Source organism: Choloepus didactylus, chromosome 4 (assembly GCF_015220235.1).
Source record: "Choloepus didactylus isolate mChoDid1 chromosome 4, mChoDid1.pri, whole genome shotgun sequence".
Classification (NCBI taxonomy): Eukaryota; Metazoa; Chordata; class Mammalia; order Pilosa; family Megalonychidae; genus Choloepus; species Choloepus didactylus.
The window spans coordinates 115,320,954-115,340,164 of NC_051310.1; the positions used below are offsets into that span (position 1 = coordinate 115,320,954).

General features: G+C 44.6%; 2 pseudogenes; both read right to left on the bottom strand.

The window, feature by feature from the left end:
• Positions 1–360: 360 nt before the first annotated feature.
• Positions 361–5,610, bottom strand: LOC119532769 (annotated as a pseudogene).
• A 1,483-nt stretch (positions 5,611–7,093) lies between these two features.
• On the bottom strand, positions 7,094–8,472 carry LOC119532770 (annotated as a pseudogene).
• Between the last annotated feature and the right edge of the window lie 10,739 nt (positions 8,473–19,211).

Below are 19,211 nucleotides of genomic sequence, written 5' to 3' on the forward strand. Positions count from 1 at the left end.
TAAAATTTTTCCAGTCTTCTTGAAAGAAGTGTGATGTTTTTGGCCGACAGACTAATCAACATTATAAATCTAATCTGTCATCATGGAACACAATGTTTGACCTGGTAATAGAAAATCATTCTGGTCATCTGACACATAGCCAAGATTCTAAGACTAGAATTAAAGGCATTCTTTTAGATTCTGTCCTTTAATAATTTTCAGAGAGGAACTCCCTAAAGGGGCTTCCAGCTCAGTAGACGTTGATCAAAGCTTGGTAAAACCCGGCTGGTTTGCAGAGCTTCAGTATTGCTCTTCAACAAATTCAGCAGGCTGAGGAGAGTGTTTGTCACTGGTGGGGCTCCCACCCACCCACTTGCTGGTTTATGCCAGCTTTCTGCAGTCTCCTCTCCCAGCATCATAGTCTTGCTGATACTCATCTTGTACCTGGCCCCCAGATTGCTCCCGGCCATATTTCCGGCCCTCCTTAAAGCCTGTGTCCCAGTCTGTGCCAATGAGCTGGTCATCCAGACAAGTTCCATTTATGCACTGCATGGCATTTTCTGCATCTGCTCTTTTGACATACTCCACGGAACAGAATCCACATGCTGTTTTTTTTTTGTTGTCGTTGTTTTGTTTTGTTTTGTTTTTTTATCCAAGCCCATAATGATTTTCTTTATGTCACCACTTTTGCTGAAGAGTTCATAGACTTGTTCTTCAGCTGTGTAAAAGGAAAGATTTCCAACATACAACGTACAGCTTTTCTTCAGTAATTTTTCTTGATCTTCAGTGACACCCCAGAAGTGCTGGTCCCAGTAAGGGCTCAGCTCCACGTGGGAGCAGCTGCACAGTGCCTTCAGGGGACCACTGGACACAGTGCCTGGACATTTTAATTTTTTACAAACACTGCTACATTGTACGCTATTGTTCACATTGCCCTGTGTCCACGTTTGAAAGTTTATCTAGGGTATATACTCAGAAGTGCAATTCCTAGACCCAAGAACATTTTCACCTACTAGGTATTGCTAAATTGCTCTTCCAACCAGTTGGATCTATTTAAAACCCACACGAGCAATGTTTGAGGGTGTCATTAATACTCTAGTAGGACTCAGTGCATCCAATCCAGTTCCAAATTTGTTCTGCTGGGAGCTGAGCAATTTTATTTGACCTCAAAATACCTTCCTCCCGTGACATTGTATGGGCTGACATTCTAAGCACACTTTAGGAAATGCTGCACACTGCAGGGGACCTGGGCATCACTGCCCATTCCTCCCACACCCCATCATACCAAGAGCAAAATAGCAGCCTAGCAGACCTTCATTCCCATTTTCCATTTCAATTTAACAAGCATTTATTGGGTACCTGCTGCAGGCAGACACATGAAAAAACTCAACACCTCAGAAGACTTGTTCCTGGCCCTCAGGGGGTTTATAGTCTAAAGGGCAAGGGAGACCCAAGTATGCAAACAATTACCCAAACCCCAGGAAATCACCCATGTTTGCAAACAAGGTCTGCAGATGCTCCACAGCAGAAGTGAGTCTTTCTTTTCTTTTCTTTAAACTTTTTATTTTGAAATAATTTCAAACTTCCAAGACAGTTGCAAAAATAATTCAAATTCCATACAGAAGAATCCAGCATACCCTCCCCCCACAGATACCCAGATCCACCAACTTTTAACATTTTTGCCACATTTACCATATCATTCTATCTATCCAGCTACCTATCTATATTTATCTGTCACCTGTCCATCTATCTATCTATCTATCTATCTAATGAACATTTGAGAGTAGGCTGTACACATCATGCTCCTTAAACACATAATACTTCCATGTGCATTTCCCAAGAACAAAGGTACTCACTTTGTAAACACCTTAAGTTAGCAAGTTCAAGAAACTTAACATTGATATAAAGCTGACAGTCTATATTCCAACTTTTTCATATATCCCAATAACGTCTTTTTGGACCTCTTCTCCTCCATTATTAGAAACTATCCAGGATTTTATTTTCTTTTAAATGAAGGTTTTTATTTCAAATTTTTAAGGCAACTTTATTGAGATGTATTCACACACAATACAATCCCGTCAATTGTTTCCATTTTAAAACTATTTTTAATTCAATTTTATTGAGATACATTCACACACAATACAATCCATCTAATTGTTTCAATTTTAAAACTACTTTTTTTGAAAAGAGAGAAAGTCGGCTGTCCTAACACCCAGAGATAACACATCTATTTTCTGCCAGTGCTGTGGTAACTTGCTGAGTGGGGGCCATGATTAGAAGGTGGTCCACGAACAGTGATGAAGAGGAGGGTACAGCGGGAGAAATGTCAAGCCCTGGACAGCCTTGAAATAACAACCCCTCCCTTCCCAGAATAGAGATTATTAAATATGGGGAGTGGAGACACCTGTATTTAAGTCCTGGTTCAGCAAGTCAAACCAATCTTGTCACCTCCGTGAGCCTCAGTTTCCCATCTCTGGAATGATGTGTGTTGGGGTAACCTCAGGGTTTTTCCAGGTTTCAGAATTGTAAAGTTTTGGCCTACAGCTGGCATATGGACTTATTTGTTCAAAGCCAAATTATTCTCCCATGTTTTCTTTAATAACAAGTGAAGGGAAGTGAAGGGAAGCCAAACCAAACCCCCATCCCCATTTTCTGTTTTCCCCACCGGCTCAGGGACAGCCCTGGACAGCTGGAAGTTCCACCCTGGCATGGCCCCCCACAGTCCTGGTCCTGAAGATGATGGATTGGAGGCCTATCTGCTTCTGGGGACCCACCGCAAATGCTGGGAGAAAGCTGAGCAAGCCTGGCTGGTGACACATGATCCACAGAGCGTAGTTGGCTGTTGTGATGATCCTGTCAACACTCCCAGCCCTGGGAGGACATTCCCTGCATGTCAGGAGCTGCCCCTCCGGAGGCTTAGGGGCCTCTGCTGCCCTTTTCTTACTTCCAAAAGGGGCCAGTAGTGGTCCCAAAGGGGAGCAACTTGCCCAAGCAGGGCTGGGCTGGGACAAACACCTGGGGATCCCAGTTCCTTGGCCACCCTGATGGTGTATAAGACTCGGCCCCGTAGCCTCACCCTGCCCTGCCCTCTCCTCACCCTGGGAAGAGGACTCGCCTCTCCTCGCAGGCTCCATCTCACCCCTCTTGGTTTGCTGAGCCGCCGCTCGGGGCCTCGTGCCTTGAACCCTCAGGTCTGCCCTCTGTGAGGAAGTCTGTGAGGTGTGATGTCAGGGGCACTGCATCCCCTAAACAGCCCCCGGCCCAGATGCAATCCCAGAGTTACAAAGTCTTTTCTGAGACTTTCTTGAATAGAAACATTTTAAGACTTCTCAGTCACAGGGAGCAAGGTGGGAATGATTTAGGAAGGCCCTTTCCCAAGAGCAAGGTTTTGTGGAGTGAGGGAAGAAGATCAATGTCCAGGAAGTAGCCAGGGTAGGCTGAAGTGGAGCTGGGACACGAGACCCAGAAAGGGCTTCCTGGGACCCTCTGCCTCATGGCTGTGCCCAAGGCCAAATCTGAGTGTACTCTTGAGACTGTGAGAGAGAAAAATAGGATATATTTTATTGCTTCTCCTTTGGAAATTAAAAACTCAGCAGTGTGCCAGAGGGAGGTGAGATTGGGCCTTCTTTCAAGCCTAACACAGAATGACAAGAGAACAGACTTGTGATGAGACAAATATGGGTCTAACCAAGTCTGTTACCACCTCAATATGTGACGTTGGGCAAGTCATTTCACTCTTCAAAGTCTCACTTTCCCTGCAGTTAGAAAGGGCCTGATAACACCGACTTCAAATGAGTGTTAGGAGAAAACAAGAGAAGGTACTGAAGGTCCTAGCCCAGGCGTGCACATAGTAGGCTCACTAGATGCTGGCTTCCTCTCTTCCTTCCCTCTCCCCTCCTCTTTCTCTTCCCTTTTCCTTCCTTGACTGATGGTTCAACCAGGGTTCTTTGGTTGAAAGCAACAGAGGCTGACTGTGGCTAACTTAACAACAACAACTATATATATATAAATGTATATGTGTATATATATGTATATACACACACACTATGTATATATAAGGAGTTTACTGGTAATTCACCAAAACAAAAGAAAATGTGAGTGCATGAGCCTTCAGAAGGAAAGGAACTAGGGAGACCATGAGCCTCCCATCACTGGGTCCCTCTGCACAAGATTCTCAGAGGAGAATATCTGACTCACCAAGCTCAGGTCACATGCCCATCCAAGGCCCTGGAAATGTGAGACAGGGCAGGGAATCAGGCACTGGGATTGACAGTGTCTTCAGGACACATGGAATGGGGAAGAGGTAGATCCCCGAAGGAAAGCAGGGAGAAGAGGGGCTGGCTGGTAAAAAATAGCAGCTATGAGACTCGACAGATGGAATTTTCCACACAGATGACAAACTGTAGAATGTTCTTTGAATTTAGACCAGAGGCAGTTTTCCAACATGAGAAGGGCCAAGAGAAAGCCAGGACTTAAGTTTGCTGTAGTCTCATATTCTGAGGTGTGGGTGGACTGCGGAGGGAGCAGAGCAACCGACAGCCTAGTGGATGTGGAGCCAGGAGGCTTAGTGTCAAATCCCAGCTCTGCTACGTGCTAGGTAAAGATAAAGCAGGTCACTTCACTTTGGGCTCCACTTTCTTCATCTGTAAAATGGATTGATCCTCACATGATTGGGATGAGGCTTGAATGGAAAAGAAATGCATGTGAAAGTGTGCTTTTAAAAACTGTTTAAAAAACCAAACTTTAACCTGTGCTAAGATATAGAGATAAGACATTGTAAAACCTCTGAATTTGGAACCTGGGAACTCAACCCACATTTTCAGTATCTTAAATTACATCATTTTTGGTGAATTTACCTGCTGTTCAGAATGAAATCACCTGGGAATTGGGGATATTCTCCTTCAGTCTTGGTTATTCTGGAAAGTATTTTAGAGGGGATCGGAGTCAATAAGCAGCTAATCATGGAGTCCTATTAGAACTACTAGAATCCCAGGCTGTCCTTGTGAGACCAGGGTGGGGTGGGATGGGAATGGAGCAGGACTAGAAAAGTCTCTCTTCCCTCTGTCTCAAAGCCCTGGGCTTATAGCAGCAGCTCTTAATTTTTTGCTGACATGGTACCCTGTGGCAGTCTGGTGAAGCTTATGGCCCCTTCTCAGAATATTTTTGAATGTGTAAAATAAAACACAGAGGATTAAAAGAAAATCTATTATACTGAAATATAGTTATGAAAATATTTTTAAAAGGCAATTTGGAATACAGTAATTGATGTGCTTCCTTACTGACACTTTAAATAACAAAATCTAGCAGTGGACATAACTGCCAGAGTTTTGAAGCAATGATGAGTTTAATCCATTTTGATATACTGACAAGGAATGGTAATGTGATATGAAAATAACTGTGATTTTTATTAGTGACAAAGTCGCAGTTACTGCTAATACTGCTGAGGTTTAGTGCTAGATTTCAGTTAGAGATTATTGATAAGAAATAGGTAATTTTTTATCCCCTCCAAATGTGTGAACTCCCTATTTCCACTGCAGATCCAGATACATAATTTCTGGGCTTGTACACACTTGCCAGGAGACATCAGTGTCTTGGAGATCAGTCTCTCACCTGCCAGTAGATCTTGGTCATGGAGCCAATTCCCACTGGGGTGGGGTCGCCTTCCAGTTTGCTAGGCCTTCCATTATGCAAAATACCAGAAATGGGTTGGCTTTTTTTTTTCCCTAACTTTACCAGAGGATCTTTATTTCTTTCTGCTGCTTCAATCCCCTGTCTACTGTCTTTTCTTTCAGTCTGAAGAACTCCTTTTAACATTTCTTGTAGGGCAGGCCTAGTGGTAACAAACTCCCTCAAGTTTTGTTTCTCTGGAAATGTCTTAATGTCTTAAACTCCACCTCATTTTTGAGACTGTCTCACTGTATATAAAATTCTTGGTTGGCAATTTTTTTCTTTTAGCACTTTAAATATTTTGCCCCTCAGACTTCTTGCATCCATGGTTTCTGATGGGACTCCCCTGTATATAGCACATTACTTTTCTCTTGCAGCTTGCAAAACTCTTACAGCAGCTTGACTACTATGAGTGTGGGTGTGGTTCTCATCAAGTTTATCCTGTTTGGGTTTGTTGAGATTCTTGAACGTGTGTATACATGTCTTTTGTTTAATTTGGGAAGTCTTCTGCCATTATTTTAAATATTCCTTCTGCCCCTTTGTCTCTTTCTCCTCCTTCTAGGACTCCTATAATTCATATATTGGTATGTTTATTGGTGTCCACAGGTCCTTTTCCCCTTTGGCTCTGTTCACTTTTTTCATTTTTTCTTTCTGCTTCTCAGCATAAGTCATTTCTGTTATCTTGTTTTCTAGTTCACAAGTTCTTTTCTCTGCCAGCTCCAATCTCTGGTGAAACCCTCTCTATATAGAATGTATTTCAGTTATTCCAGTCTTTGACTCCAACTCCAGTAGTTCTGTTTGGTGCCTTAAAAATTTTCTATATATTTATTGAGATTCTCATATTGTTCATTCATTGTTTTCCTGATAGCCTTTAGTTATTTTTCTGTGTATTCCCTTATCTCCTTTAGCATATTAGGATCATGTTTTTAAAAGTCTGCTGGTATGTTCAAAGTCTGGTCATCTCTGTTGGTGATTTCTAGATTTTTATCTTATTCCTTGTATAGCCCATCACTTCCTCTTTCTTTATTTGTCTTATACTCTTTTGTTGCACACTGTACATTTAGATAATTTAAAGTGTGTACTCTGGGAATTTAGCCCCTGAGCTGTTTGTTCCTGAAATAACAAACCAATGCAAAAAACACCTTTTACTCTCTTTGCGAATTGGGTCTCAGTTGGCTGGTGGTATGGATACTGTCAGAGTTTAGACCTTCCATCTAGAAGTTCAGCCTGAGGTGAATGTGAAGTGCTAGGTACTCTCAATCTTTTCTGTGTCTTGCCCTGAACTTGTGCTTGCTTGTGGCCTTAGAAATTCCCATTTATAGGAATTCAAATGATTCCTCTATTCCCTATGGAATAGACTTTCTCCTCCTTTCAAATGCTCTATTTTATGACTTAAAGCAGGTAATCCTTTGCTCTAGACCACTTTCATTTATTTCATAAAACTGCTTTAGCTTTTTGTAGGCTGCTTCTGCCTGCAGAACAAGTTCTTAGCTTTTGGAGTAGCTTTAATTGTCCATATGCAATCAACTGCTTGGCCAGGCTTTGTTTTTAATTCTTGTTCTACCTGACTAGAACATACTATTCCATCAGCTCCTGAGAGCTCAAACTGGCTGTTCTAGTTTGCTAATGCTGCTGGAATGCAAAACACCAGAGATGGATTGGCTTTTATAAAAGCGGTTTATTTAGTTACACAGTTACAGTCTTAAGGCCATAAAGTGTCCAAGGTAACACATCAGCAATCAGGTACCTTCACTGGAGGATGGCCAATGGTGTCCGGAAAACCTCTGTTAGCTGGGAAGGCATGTGGCTGGTGTCTGCTCCAAAGTTCTGGGTTCAAAATGGCTTTCTCCCAGGATGTTCCTCTCGAGGCTTCAGTTCCTCAAAAATGTCACTCCTAGTTGTTCTTGGGTGTTTGTCCTCTCTTAGCTTCTCCGGAGCAAAAGTCTGCTTTCAATGGCCATCTTCAGACTGTCTCTATCTGCAGCTCCTGTGCTTTCTTCAAAGTGTCCCTCTTGGCTGTAGCTCCTCTTCAAAATGTCACTCACAGCTGCACTGAGTTCCTTCTGTTTGTCAGACCATTTATATGGCTCCACTGATCAAGGCCCACCCTGAATGGGTGGGGCCACACCTCCATGGAAATCATCTCATCAGAGTTATCACCCACAGTTGGGTGGGGCACATTCCATGGAAACACTCAATGAATTACAATCTAATTAACACTGATAGGTCTGCCCGCACAAGATTACATCAAAGATAATGGCGTTTGGGAGACATAATACATTCAAACCGGCACACTGGCAATCTGGAATGGGATGTAAAATACTTCCTAGGTAAGTAAAGTCTGAATCTGGAATAAATGAATATTTTGCTCGAAATCCAAGTCCTTCTAGCTCTTCATCAGAACTAAACTTAATCCACATGAATCTCCCCGTTGATCTAATTAATGGAGGACTTTTGACACCACCATAACCATCTATAAGTGGAGAGAAACTAAATGGTCCATCTGAAACTTCCCAAGTGATCAAACCAACATTCAAATGATGGTTCTATATCATAATGTTCATCAAAGGTCAACTCTATTCTTTGATGTGGAGCAGCTTCCAAAATATAAATACACCCTTGTTTGGTGGCTATGAATCAGGATAATTTGGTGAAGCAAAATGACCTCCATTGCCGGTCTAAACCCAAATGCCACACTGGGTTGCAGGAATGTTTGATTCCAATATTTTGTCCATCTTGGGTCTTTAGGGCCACAGCAATCCCTTCCACTACAAGTATTGTTATTAACAACACTTTGAGGACCGCACAGAACTGCTCCAGGGCCATGCTCCCAGCGGCCCGGTGCTCTGCGAGGGGCTGAGGCAGGTGGCTGCAGCAAGGAGGCGGTGGCGTTCACGGCCTGGCTCAGCGGCAGCCCCGCTCTGGCTCCATTGCCGGCCAGCACGCTCCTTCCCCATGGGCCAGGGCCACGGCGCTGCGTCCCATCGGCCGCCCATCAGCCGAGGGCTGTGGATGCAAGGGAAGGGAGGGTGTGGGCTGCCCTGGGACGCAGCACCCGCGCGATCCCACCCGCCACCGTAGGTTGGACTCCACCGAAGTCGGGTTGGCTTTTATAAAGGGGATTTATTTCGTTACAAATTTAGAGTCCTAAGGCCATAAAAAGTGTCCAAACTAAGGCATCAATAAGAGGGTACCTTCCCTGAAGAATGGCCGATGGTGTCCGGGACACCTGTCAGCTGGGAAGGCATGTGGCTGGCGTCTGCTGGTCCCAGGTTGTGTTTCAGCTTCTCTCTCTCAGCTCCTGGGCATCCTTGCTTCTTTCTTCCAGGGCATTTCTCTCTAAGCATCTGGGTGTCCTCTCTTAGCTTCTCCAGGGCAAACTACGGGCTTCATTTCTTAGCTTAGCATCTTCCGACGTCCTTCTGTCTGCATCTGCAAGCATCTCCAAGCATCAGCAAGCATCTGTGTGGGCTCTTGAGTTCTCTCAAGTAATCCAGTGAACCAATCAAGACCCATGCTGAGTGAGTGGAGTCCACACCTCCATGAAAATAATTTAATCAAAGTTTCCACCCAAATCAACAGACTAACCAGTCTGCCCCCACAAGATTGCATTAAAGAACATGGCTTTTGTGGGGGGCATAATATATCCAAACCAGCACACCCCTCTTCTCAAAAGCTTGTCTTCTCAAGCTCTCCCAAGTCTTGTCACATCCCCAAGAGCCTGGGCTCCGAAGGCCCTCAGAGTTGAGGAGGGACTTACCCAGCCTCAGGCTGATCACAAACAAGACTCGAAACCTGGTTTCCAGCCCAGAACTCGGACCTTTTTTCACTGATGGACAATCTGTGCTAGTTCAACCTGAAGGGTATGAGTGTAAGGGGCTGGAGAAAAGGTTTTGTCATAAAATTGCTCTTTTACTTATTTTTTTATTCGGAGGAATTTTTTTCTCATTGCAAAAGCCAAAATGCTCAATGAATAAAATTTGGAAAACACAGAAAAACAAACACAAAATCCCCTGGGTCCCCCATAATAGCACTCAGATATAAGCCCTAGGAATATATTAGAATTTGTTATTTACTTTTTTCAATACAGACATATACACATATTTTCTTCAGAAATGAGCTCATACTATTTTACCTTGTTTCCTTCAATAGTATTTCGTACACACTTTCCTATGTCCACAAATACTCTTCCAGAGTAATTTTTTTTTTCTTTTTTTGCTTAGTCATCATCCTTGACCGCTCTAGGTTTCACTAAGTTATACAGTCTCAGTCTTTATCAGCTATCTTTCCTTCTGGCATCATACATGCCCCTAGCCCTCCTCTTTCAACTTGACACACAGACATCTTTGTTCAGTCTGACATAATTTTTAATGCCTGAATAATACTTCATTGTCTGGAAGTACCAAAATGTTATTTATCATGCTCTACTCAATATTTAGTGTGCTTCCAATTTTTCACTGTTATAACTAGCACCGCTGTGGTTGTTCTTATACATCTTGGTTTTCTTTTTCAATTGTTTCCAAGGATAAATTCCTCAATGGAATTGCTGGGTTAAAGTGAAGGAAGGAGCTTGAAAAAACTGCCCAACTGTTTTCATAAAGTTTATTCCAGTTTATACCCCCACCCAGGAGAGTTTGTGTGTCAATTTCTGCATATTCACGCTTCTTTTATGAGTTGCCTATTTATACTTTCTTTATTATCTATTAGGAGAGTCACCTTCTAATTGGTTTGAAAAACTTCCTCAGTAAAAGGATATTATATTCTTATCTGTTGTATGTACTGCAAATATCTTTCCTAATTTTGTATTTACCTTTTTAGTTTTGTTTATGGTACTTTTTTTTCAGTATAGTTTAAGGTTTTGCCTATTGATCTGTAAGGCAGAGTAGCAGCCCTGCCTGTTTTGCCTTCATGCCTGGCAAGTTTGCATTGATAATTGAACATCATGTTGCCAATGCTGGCTGGGATCTCTTCTGTCTCCTCCCTAGTAGGTGATTTTCCTTGAGCTGTAGGGCAGGGCACAAATTACAGTCCTGTGTCTCCATCCTGGTGGGGACCCTCTCCCCACCCCCCTCAGGTCACCAACCTCAAGTTCAAACCAACCTCAAGTTCAAACCCTTGGCAAAGATGACTGCGCTGATGCTATCACTGTCCAGGTCAGGTCCAGGTTTTCTGAGCAGGTCCACCCACAGGCAGCTCTGCCACAAGTGTGGTCAAGGCCAGTTCCCAGATAATCCACTTAGAACCCTGTTCCAGACCCCAGATTCAGAATTAGCCTTCTACTCAGAACTCTGCCTGAGGCTCCCAGTACACTGGATTGTTCTCCAGGTCTTGCCCTAGAGCAGCTGTGATATGAGGAAAAAAGGAAGGGAGGGAGTGTGGGAGGGAGGAAAGGTACACTGAGCTCCTATTGTGTGGCAAGTGCCTTCACTCATGTGTCTCCATTTATGGACTCAACAACCTTGGAATTATTACTCCCTTTATTTAGGGATAAAGAAACTGAGACTCAGAGGCTGAATTATTAGCCCCAAGTCACCTGACTAGCAAGGGGAAGAATCTGGGTTGGAAACTACCTTCTGTTTCAGTTTAGTACTTACTCACCCTAAGGCCTTGGAGCTTAAGCTCTCTCTTTAGCCTATGGAAGAATGGACCAGGGAATCTCATTCACACTAGAATGTGAATGACTGATATAGGTTAATGGTATTTTCTTTACCAGGAGTTCCAAGGCATGAGAGTCTTGGCCTCTCTGTCTCACACACAGCCAGTCATGCCCTAGGAAGGCCCTGGGCCTCAGAGAGTGGTTTAATTGATCTATTTCTTTAGGGAATTTCCCCAAAGCTGAGCCATTTCTCTCCTGGTCTCACTGGAAAATTCCCAAGAGCCTAGCTCCCTACTCCCTCTGCCTGGTTGGCCCCAGGTCAGAGAAGAGACCAAGGCAAGGATGTGGCAGCGCTGGGGCTTGGTTTGCCCTCCCAGCTTGTCTGTGGCCTCTGCATGGGCTCTGTGATCCTTTAGGGCAGATGGTTGGTATGGGGGCTGGGTAGGGGGGTGGCTCCTTGCCAGCCTCATTCTGATGAACATGACTTAAAGGCACCTGATTCCACAGGGCCAGGCCCTGGTGTTAACTGAATGGTAAGGGAAAGAAAGCAAGGGACTCCTCCAAAAGAAACATGGAGCTCCCAGGGGCTGCTGCAATGCTCATTATCCCTCTCAAGGTCTCCAACAGACTGGATTTGATCCTGGCTCTGCCACTTACCACTGAGGGCTTTGAAGGAAGTGACTTAATCTCTCTGAGGCTCAGCTTCTTCATCATAAAATGGGAACTACCTTATGCTGGTTTGAATGTATTATGCCCCCCCAGAAAAAGCCATGTTCTTTGATGCAATTTTGTGGGGCAGACATATTAGTGGGGATTAAATTGGAACATTTGGATTGGGTTGTTTGCATGGAAATGCGCCCCACCTAACTGTGGGTGATGACTCTGATTGGATAATTTCCATGGAGGTGTCACCCCACCCATTCAGTGTGGGTCTAAATTAAATCACAGGAACCATATAAATGAGCTGACAAACAGAAGGAACTCAGTGCAGCTCAGAGTGACATATTGAAGAGGAGCTACAGCCAAAAGGGACACTTTGAAGAATGCACAGAAGCTGAGAGAGTAGCTGCAGATGACAGACAGTTTGAAGATGGCTGTTGAAAGCAAACACTTGCTCTGGAGAAGCTAAGAGAGGACAAACACCCCAAGAGCCACTGAGAGTGACATTTTTGAGGAACTGCAGCCTAGACAGGAACGTCCTGGGAGAAAGTCATTTTGAAACCAGAACTTTGGAGCAGATGCCAGCCACATGCCTTCCCGGCTAACAGAGGTTTTCCAGATGCCATTGGCCTCCCTCCAGTGAAGGTATCTGATTGTTGATGCCTTACCTTGGATACTTTATGGCCTTAAGACTGTAACTGTGTAGCCAAATAAACCCCCTTTATAAAAGCCAATCTATTTCTGGTGTTTTGCATCCCGGCATTAGCAAACTAGAACATACCTTAATAATGGTCTACTGTGAGGACAGAAAGAGGCAATAAATTGCAAGGGTCTAGTGACTTGGGTGGCAAGTTCAGTAACTGGTAGTGGCTGCCTGTAGCACTGTGTTGAGTCTGTGGGAAAGAGTACTGAGGTCAACTAGCTGTGTCTGCACAGGTGAGAAGGGAAGCCTAGATATGATCTGTTAGCCAAGCCTCGCCTGGCCCAGAGCAGGTGTTAGAGAACATGGAGCTTCCTCTATCTCACCCCTACCCCTGGCTCCCTGGAGGTCAAGTCCCTGCATGTGCCTGGATGTCCCTGTCCTTCTCTGCTCCCAGCCACAAACCCATTAGCTTCTAACAGTCGGGCTGGGTCTGAGGTTAGCATCCTGAAGGAGCCTGAATTCCTAACTGCAGAAATCTTCCTACTCCTGTCTTTGCCTCAGGAGGCAAGTAACTCAGAGCCTTAGGAGGGCTGAGAGAGAACTCACTTCACCTTGAGGAATGTGTTCAAAGATACGTTTTTGAAAAAAGCATGCCTATACTTAGTAAGTGACTGCAAGTCTAAATGTTGAAATATTAGCAGCATTATATGTGTTATGCCGCAATAAAAATATCTACATACACATATGCACACATATATTATGGGTTTATGACAAAACTTCATTTCCTTTTTTATTCATTTTTGTGTTTTCCAATGAGCAGGCACTAATTTTATAATGAGAAACAAAATAAATGTTGAATGATACATTTCCCCCAGTTTAGCAATTGCATCAATGTTGCTTTTTCTTTAAAGCACTGAAATCTATACTGGCAGACGGAGGTATAGACTGAGCAGCTCAAGTGTCTTGCAACCTCTCCTTGCTCATTTTGATCCCGTGAACTCATCAGTTCCTTTGAGAACCCCAAATAATTCAACTCCATTCCTTTCCTGTTGTCTCAGCACCCATTTACTGAACATCACTGCCTCCCGGCTCTGTGCCAGGTCCTGGGAGGGCAGGGGGCATTGTGCCAAAGAAGTCCTGGTTGCCGCCCTCACGTAGCTCACAGTCTGGTCAGGCAAATGAAGTACGGAAATAAATGCCTTTCAGTGGGATGGCATTTAGAGAAGAAAAAATGATATACAGGAAGGGGAGAGGAAGAGTGGGACTTCCAGATGACCCTGGGCCCCCCAGTGCCCTTGGTGAGGCTCGGGGTCCTCACGTCGGCTGTGGGAGACTCTGGCCCCACAGGAGCAGCTCTCTGAGGAGGACCCCCTCTTCCTTGCTGACTCTGAGCTGTTAAGAGCCTAGTCCCTTGGGTGGGGCATTCTGGGGCGCAGCCACGAGGCCAGGCTTCTGTTGGCATAGTCCCCACAGCTTTCCTGGGGCCTGGTGGGAGTGCTACCTCCAGGGAGCCTGCCCCTGCCTGTGGAGAGCTGTCTTGACCCAGGGGAGAGTGAACCCCTGTCCTCATACCTCAGTGAAAGGCAGCCTTGGCAACCGGAATCCTGGGGGAGGGAGAACGTGCCTGATGTTTCCCTGTGGATTCAGTCTGAGCTCACTGCCAGGGGTTAGGGCACCGGCTGCTCCCAGCTACCAAGAAGCAGCTCAGGGGAGCAGGGCTGGTCTCTGAGTCCAGAGACCCAAGCTCTAGTTCTGCCTCCTCCTCAAATTCTCCATGCAAACCTGGTAATACTTGCTACCAAGAATGTGCCAGACACTGAGCAAGATGCTTTACACATTCTTTTTCAAAAAGAAATTATTATTTCCATTTTACAGGTACAGAACAGACCTGGAGAGGCTCTGTGAATTTTCCGAGATCACACAACTGGAATTTCAATTCATTTCTCTCTGGTTCCAAAACTGGTGCTTTCTTTCCCCTATGTCTCCTTCCTCTTGGGACCTCTTATCTCTTCCTCTGCCTAAGAAGGGGCTGACACTGTCAAAAAAAAAAAAAAAAAAAAAAGAAAAAGCTGAAAAAGAGCCCAGACTTCAATTAGTGATATGAATGAAGCAGGTCTGGTTAAGACCAGGGCAAGCCAGGCCAAAGGATAAAGGTTGAAACTGATTGTGTTTTAAAACTTCAACTTTCATATGAGACCAAGGGAATAGATATCTATTTGGTACGGGATCTAAATTTGCTAAACGGTACAACTCTACCGTCGATTTGTTCAAACACCACAATTGCATGGGACTTTGAATAGGAAGTGAGATACGGTAGGTTAGTATAGGCTGGAGTGAAATAGTGACACATCCTAGAGTAATTTGGGCAGATAATAAAAAATATATTTACAGCCTCCCCCTCCCCAGCCCCGAGGATCTGGGGGAAGGTGCGGATGTGTTGGACATCCTCACCTGGACTGGTGTTGATGTTGTCACAAACATTGGGACTGGCGGTTTGATGTGCTGAGCCCTCGAGCATGGGACTTGCCCTTATGAAGCTCATTACCACAAAGGAGAGTCTAAAGTTGTATGTAATGGTGCCTAAGAGTCTTCCCCTGAGTACCTCTTCGTTGCTCAGATGTGGCCCTCTCTCTCTCTAACTGAGCCATCTCGACAGGTGAACTCACTGCCCTCCCCCCCTACGTGGGACCCGACTCCCAGGGATGTAAATCTCCCTGGCAACGCAGAGTATGACTCCCGGGGATGAATGTGGACCCGGCATCGTGGGACTGAGAGTATCTTCTTGACCAAAAGGGGGATGCCAAATGGAACGAAATAGTTTCAGTGGCTGAGAGATTCCAAATGGAGTCGAGGGGTCACTCTGGTGGACATTCTTATGCACTGTATAGATAACACCTCTTAGGCTTTAATGTATTGGAATAGCTAGAAGTAAATACCTGAAACTACCAAACTCCAACCCAGCAGTCTGGACTCCTGAAGACAATTATGTAATAATGTAGATTACAAGGGGTGACAGTGTGATTGTGAAGACCTTGTGGATCACACCCCCTTTATCTAGTGTATGGATGAGTGGAGGAATGGGGATAAAAACTAAAGGACAAATGGGGTGGGATGGGGGGATGATTTGGGTGTTCTTTTTTCACTTTTATTTTTTATTCTTGTTCTGGTTCTTTCTGATGTAGGGAAAATGTTCAGAGATAGACTGTGGTGATGAACGCATAACTATGTTATCATACTGTGGACAGTGGATTGTATATCATGGATGATTGTATGGTGTGTGAATGTATTTCAATAAAACTGAATTTAATTTAAAAAAAAAAAAAAGAAGGGGCTGAGCTTGATGAAGGGAGGAAGGAAGAAGGAAGCTCTTCAACTAAACAAGGCTGTCCATTACCCCAATACACCTGCAATTTGTTGGTTTTGCCATCAGAGCCTCTGGGCAGAGCTGTTTCTCATCCTGGGCTCTTCATGACTGCATCGGCCCCGAGGCTTCAGTTCTGGGGTTCTGGCTCCCAAGTGGTCCCTCCTATGCTGTCCAAACCCCTCCCACCTGCCTCCACTGGCCCCAGTCCACCCAGTGTGAGCTGTTTGTTTTCTTTCTTCTTTCTCTTCCCTTCCCTTCCTTCCTTTATTTCACCAGCTGGGACCAGAAAATCAACTTAAGGAGGAAAAGACAACCCACAGAGAGCTTTCTCCAGGGAAAACCTTATCACAAGAGAAGCTGTGGCTGGAATCTACTTTCCACAAACTTTCAGGGATTCTGTAGGGTCTGTTTTTCCCACCTGAAGATCCCCCCAAACCCAAGCTCTTTTTCTCTGTTGCCACCTTTGCTTGGAGAGTGAGGACCTGTGTGTGTGGCCGAGAGGACGCTGCCCCACATGACTCCCCTGCGGTTTCCATAGCCCTTTCCCTTTCATTTTATTTTGCTGGATCCTGTCAACAACCCTGCTTTGTTGGAGGAGAGAGGGTTCAGTGGGCACACAGTTCCATGACCATTTGGTAGATGAGAAAACTGAAGCCACGCAACTAGTTGAAGGCAGTTCTTCCACCTGGTCCTTGGCTTAGGTAAGTGACTGGAACCTGTGATCTGGTCCTTCTCCAGCCTCCACGGAGTTCTCTTGCTGAAGCTATCTGGGGTTGGGCATGCAACCTGGCTCCCTGGGTTTCCCAGGTTTATGGCAGAGGCTCCAAGGCTGATTTTTTTCTTTTTTTGTAGGAATTGAAACTACCCTCTGCTTCATTCCCAGACCTGCTGACAGGGATGCCCAACAGCTTTGTTTCTCCCCTAGACGAAATTGGAATTTGATGGCTTGCCAAGGGCTCTGTCAGAAAATACTTCCCTTCTGGATCACTTGCCCTTACCTTCCCCTACCCTACCCCATGGTGGAAACAACGACACCTCCCACCCCCCCCACCCCCATGCATGTGGATAAAGGTTGGCGGCAGTGTCCTTGAGCCAGGGCTTTGCCACAGCCCTGGGATTGGGTGAATCAGGGAAACCAAACACTCATGTTCTCCTTCCAGATAAGGTAAAGGTTTCACTGTTCTTGTTGGAGAAGGAGCTGACCTTGCCAGTGCCAAAAATGCTAATGAGGCCCCAAGAGAGAACTGCCTGGTGGAAAGAGCACTGAACTTGGAGTCAAACCGGGCTCTGCTGATTCCCAGAGGTTGTGACCTTGAGCAAATCAGGTCACCTCTCTGAGCCTGCCTTGTAAGGTTGTTGGGAGGGATAATGAGACAACCCTGCCATGCGTGTTACAATCTTAGAGAGATGCTCTTAATATATTGGCATAAAAGGGCAAGTTACAAAAAGTATGTATAGTAGGCAACCATTACTGGGAAACACAAAAAAATAATTGAGAGCCATATAGCATGATGCTAACAGTGCTTATCTGGGTGATGCAATCACGGGTGTCTTATATTTCCCCTCTTTTGCTTATCTACATTTTCTAATTTTTTATACAATGAGCATGTATTATAAATTTATCAGCTATTGCCACAACAATGCTGCATAATAGACCAGCCCAAAACTCAGGGGCTTATAACACAAGAGCTTATTCTCAGGCTCACAGGTCGCAGATCAACCATGGTTCAACTGATCTCGGCTGAGCCTGGTGGGTTTGCCATGGTTCAGGCTGCAGGTTGGCTGTGTCTGGCTCCTCACTGCAGGTCAGGCTCAGGTCTGCTCCACATATCCTCATTCTGGGGCTCTGGCTGAAGGAGCAGCAGCTATCCTGTCCTTGATTCTCATTCCAGATCTAGGGCCCAAGAGACAAACAAGCCAAACTGTCCAAGCACATACAAAGCCTCTGCTTACACCATTTCACCAAAAAAATGAAGTCACATGGCCAAACCCAATATCAATGGGACAGAGAAGTATATGCTGCTCACAGTGAGAGGGGAGTGAATGTATACTGAATAATATCCCAATTTATTACCTATTAGTTGTATAATAAGGTTAAGTTTACTTTCAAAATACATGATGTACTTCATGAGATGTTTTTATATCATCCACTACAGAATATCCTTTGGGCTGTCCAAGAATAAGACAGTGGAGCCATTTTATAATCGCATTGTTAAAAGGTGGATCGATGGTGAAGGCACAGGCTGATAATCTCTTCCTCTATCCTATGTTCCTTTAAGATAACCAGACACTTTCATTTATGACACCTATAGTCCAAAAAGGAGGACAGAAAACAACAATTGGCTCATGGGCCATTGTAGCCAAAAGCCAGACCTTCACTGGTTTCCTTCCAAATCCCTCCGAATCTACTCCCTGTTGACTTCCTTTCTCTCAGCTTCTGTTAGTTCATTCGGTCTTTCACATATCTAGTTCATTCATATATTTATTAAACATCTAGTCATGGGATTATGTTGGTGATCAAGACAAGCATCAGTGAACAGGAAATGTTTGTCCTCATAGGGTTTACATTCCTGTGAGGAAGTGAGATGGGTGCCAGGTATGGGGAAAAATGCCACTGAACTAGATAATATCAGGTGATTTGAATAGCAAGAAGTAAATAAAATAGAGCAGTGCCTCAGAAAGTGTTGGTTAGTGAGACCAGGGAAAGCTTACCTGAAGAGGTACTGTTGGAAAGTGCCTCTTGGGGCCTGACATTTGTATCCGGGCTCTCCAGGCCTCAACTCTTAATCCTCCTCAAAAACTTGGCTTGGATTTTTCTCACCAATTTACCGCCACTTGGCCCTGCCTTCAAGAGCTCTCCTGTGCTGGATGTTTTTCAGGACCCAACCCAACCTTCCACTGGCTGGCTGGTACCCCAGTCAACTCAGCCAGTCCTCAGCAAGAAGGGCACCCAGAAAATTCTATTAGATCAAGTCAACCACTTATTGAACTCCTATTGTACACCAAACTAGCAGGCATTTATTGAGCATCTTCTGTAAACCAATCCAATAGGCATTTATTGAGCAACTATTGTTTGTCAAACCAATGGGCATTCATGTAGCATCTATTGGATGCCAAATCAACAGCCATTTCTGAAGTGTTTATTTACTGTGTGCCTGGAACTGAAAAGAATACAAAGGTACTAGCTATTACTTTCTAGGAAATTGTATTGATTTGTTACATGAATGCAGACCATTAGCTATAAAAGACAGGACCTAATAACGTAAGTGCTATGTGGTACAGAAGAGCCTCTAAGCCCTTCG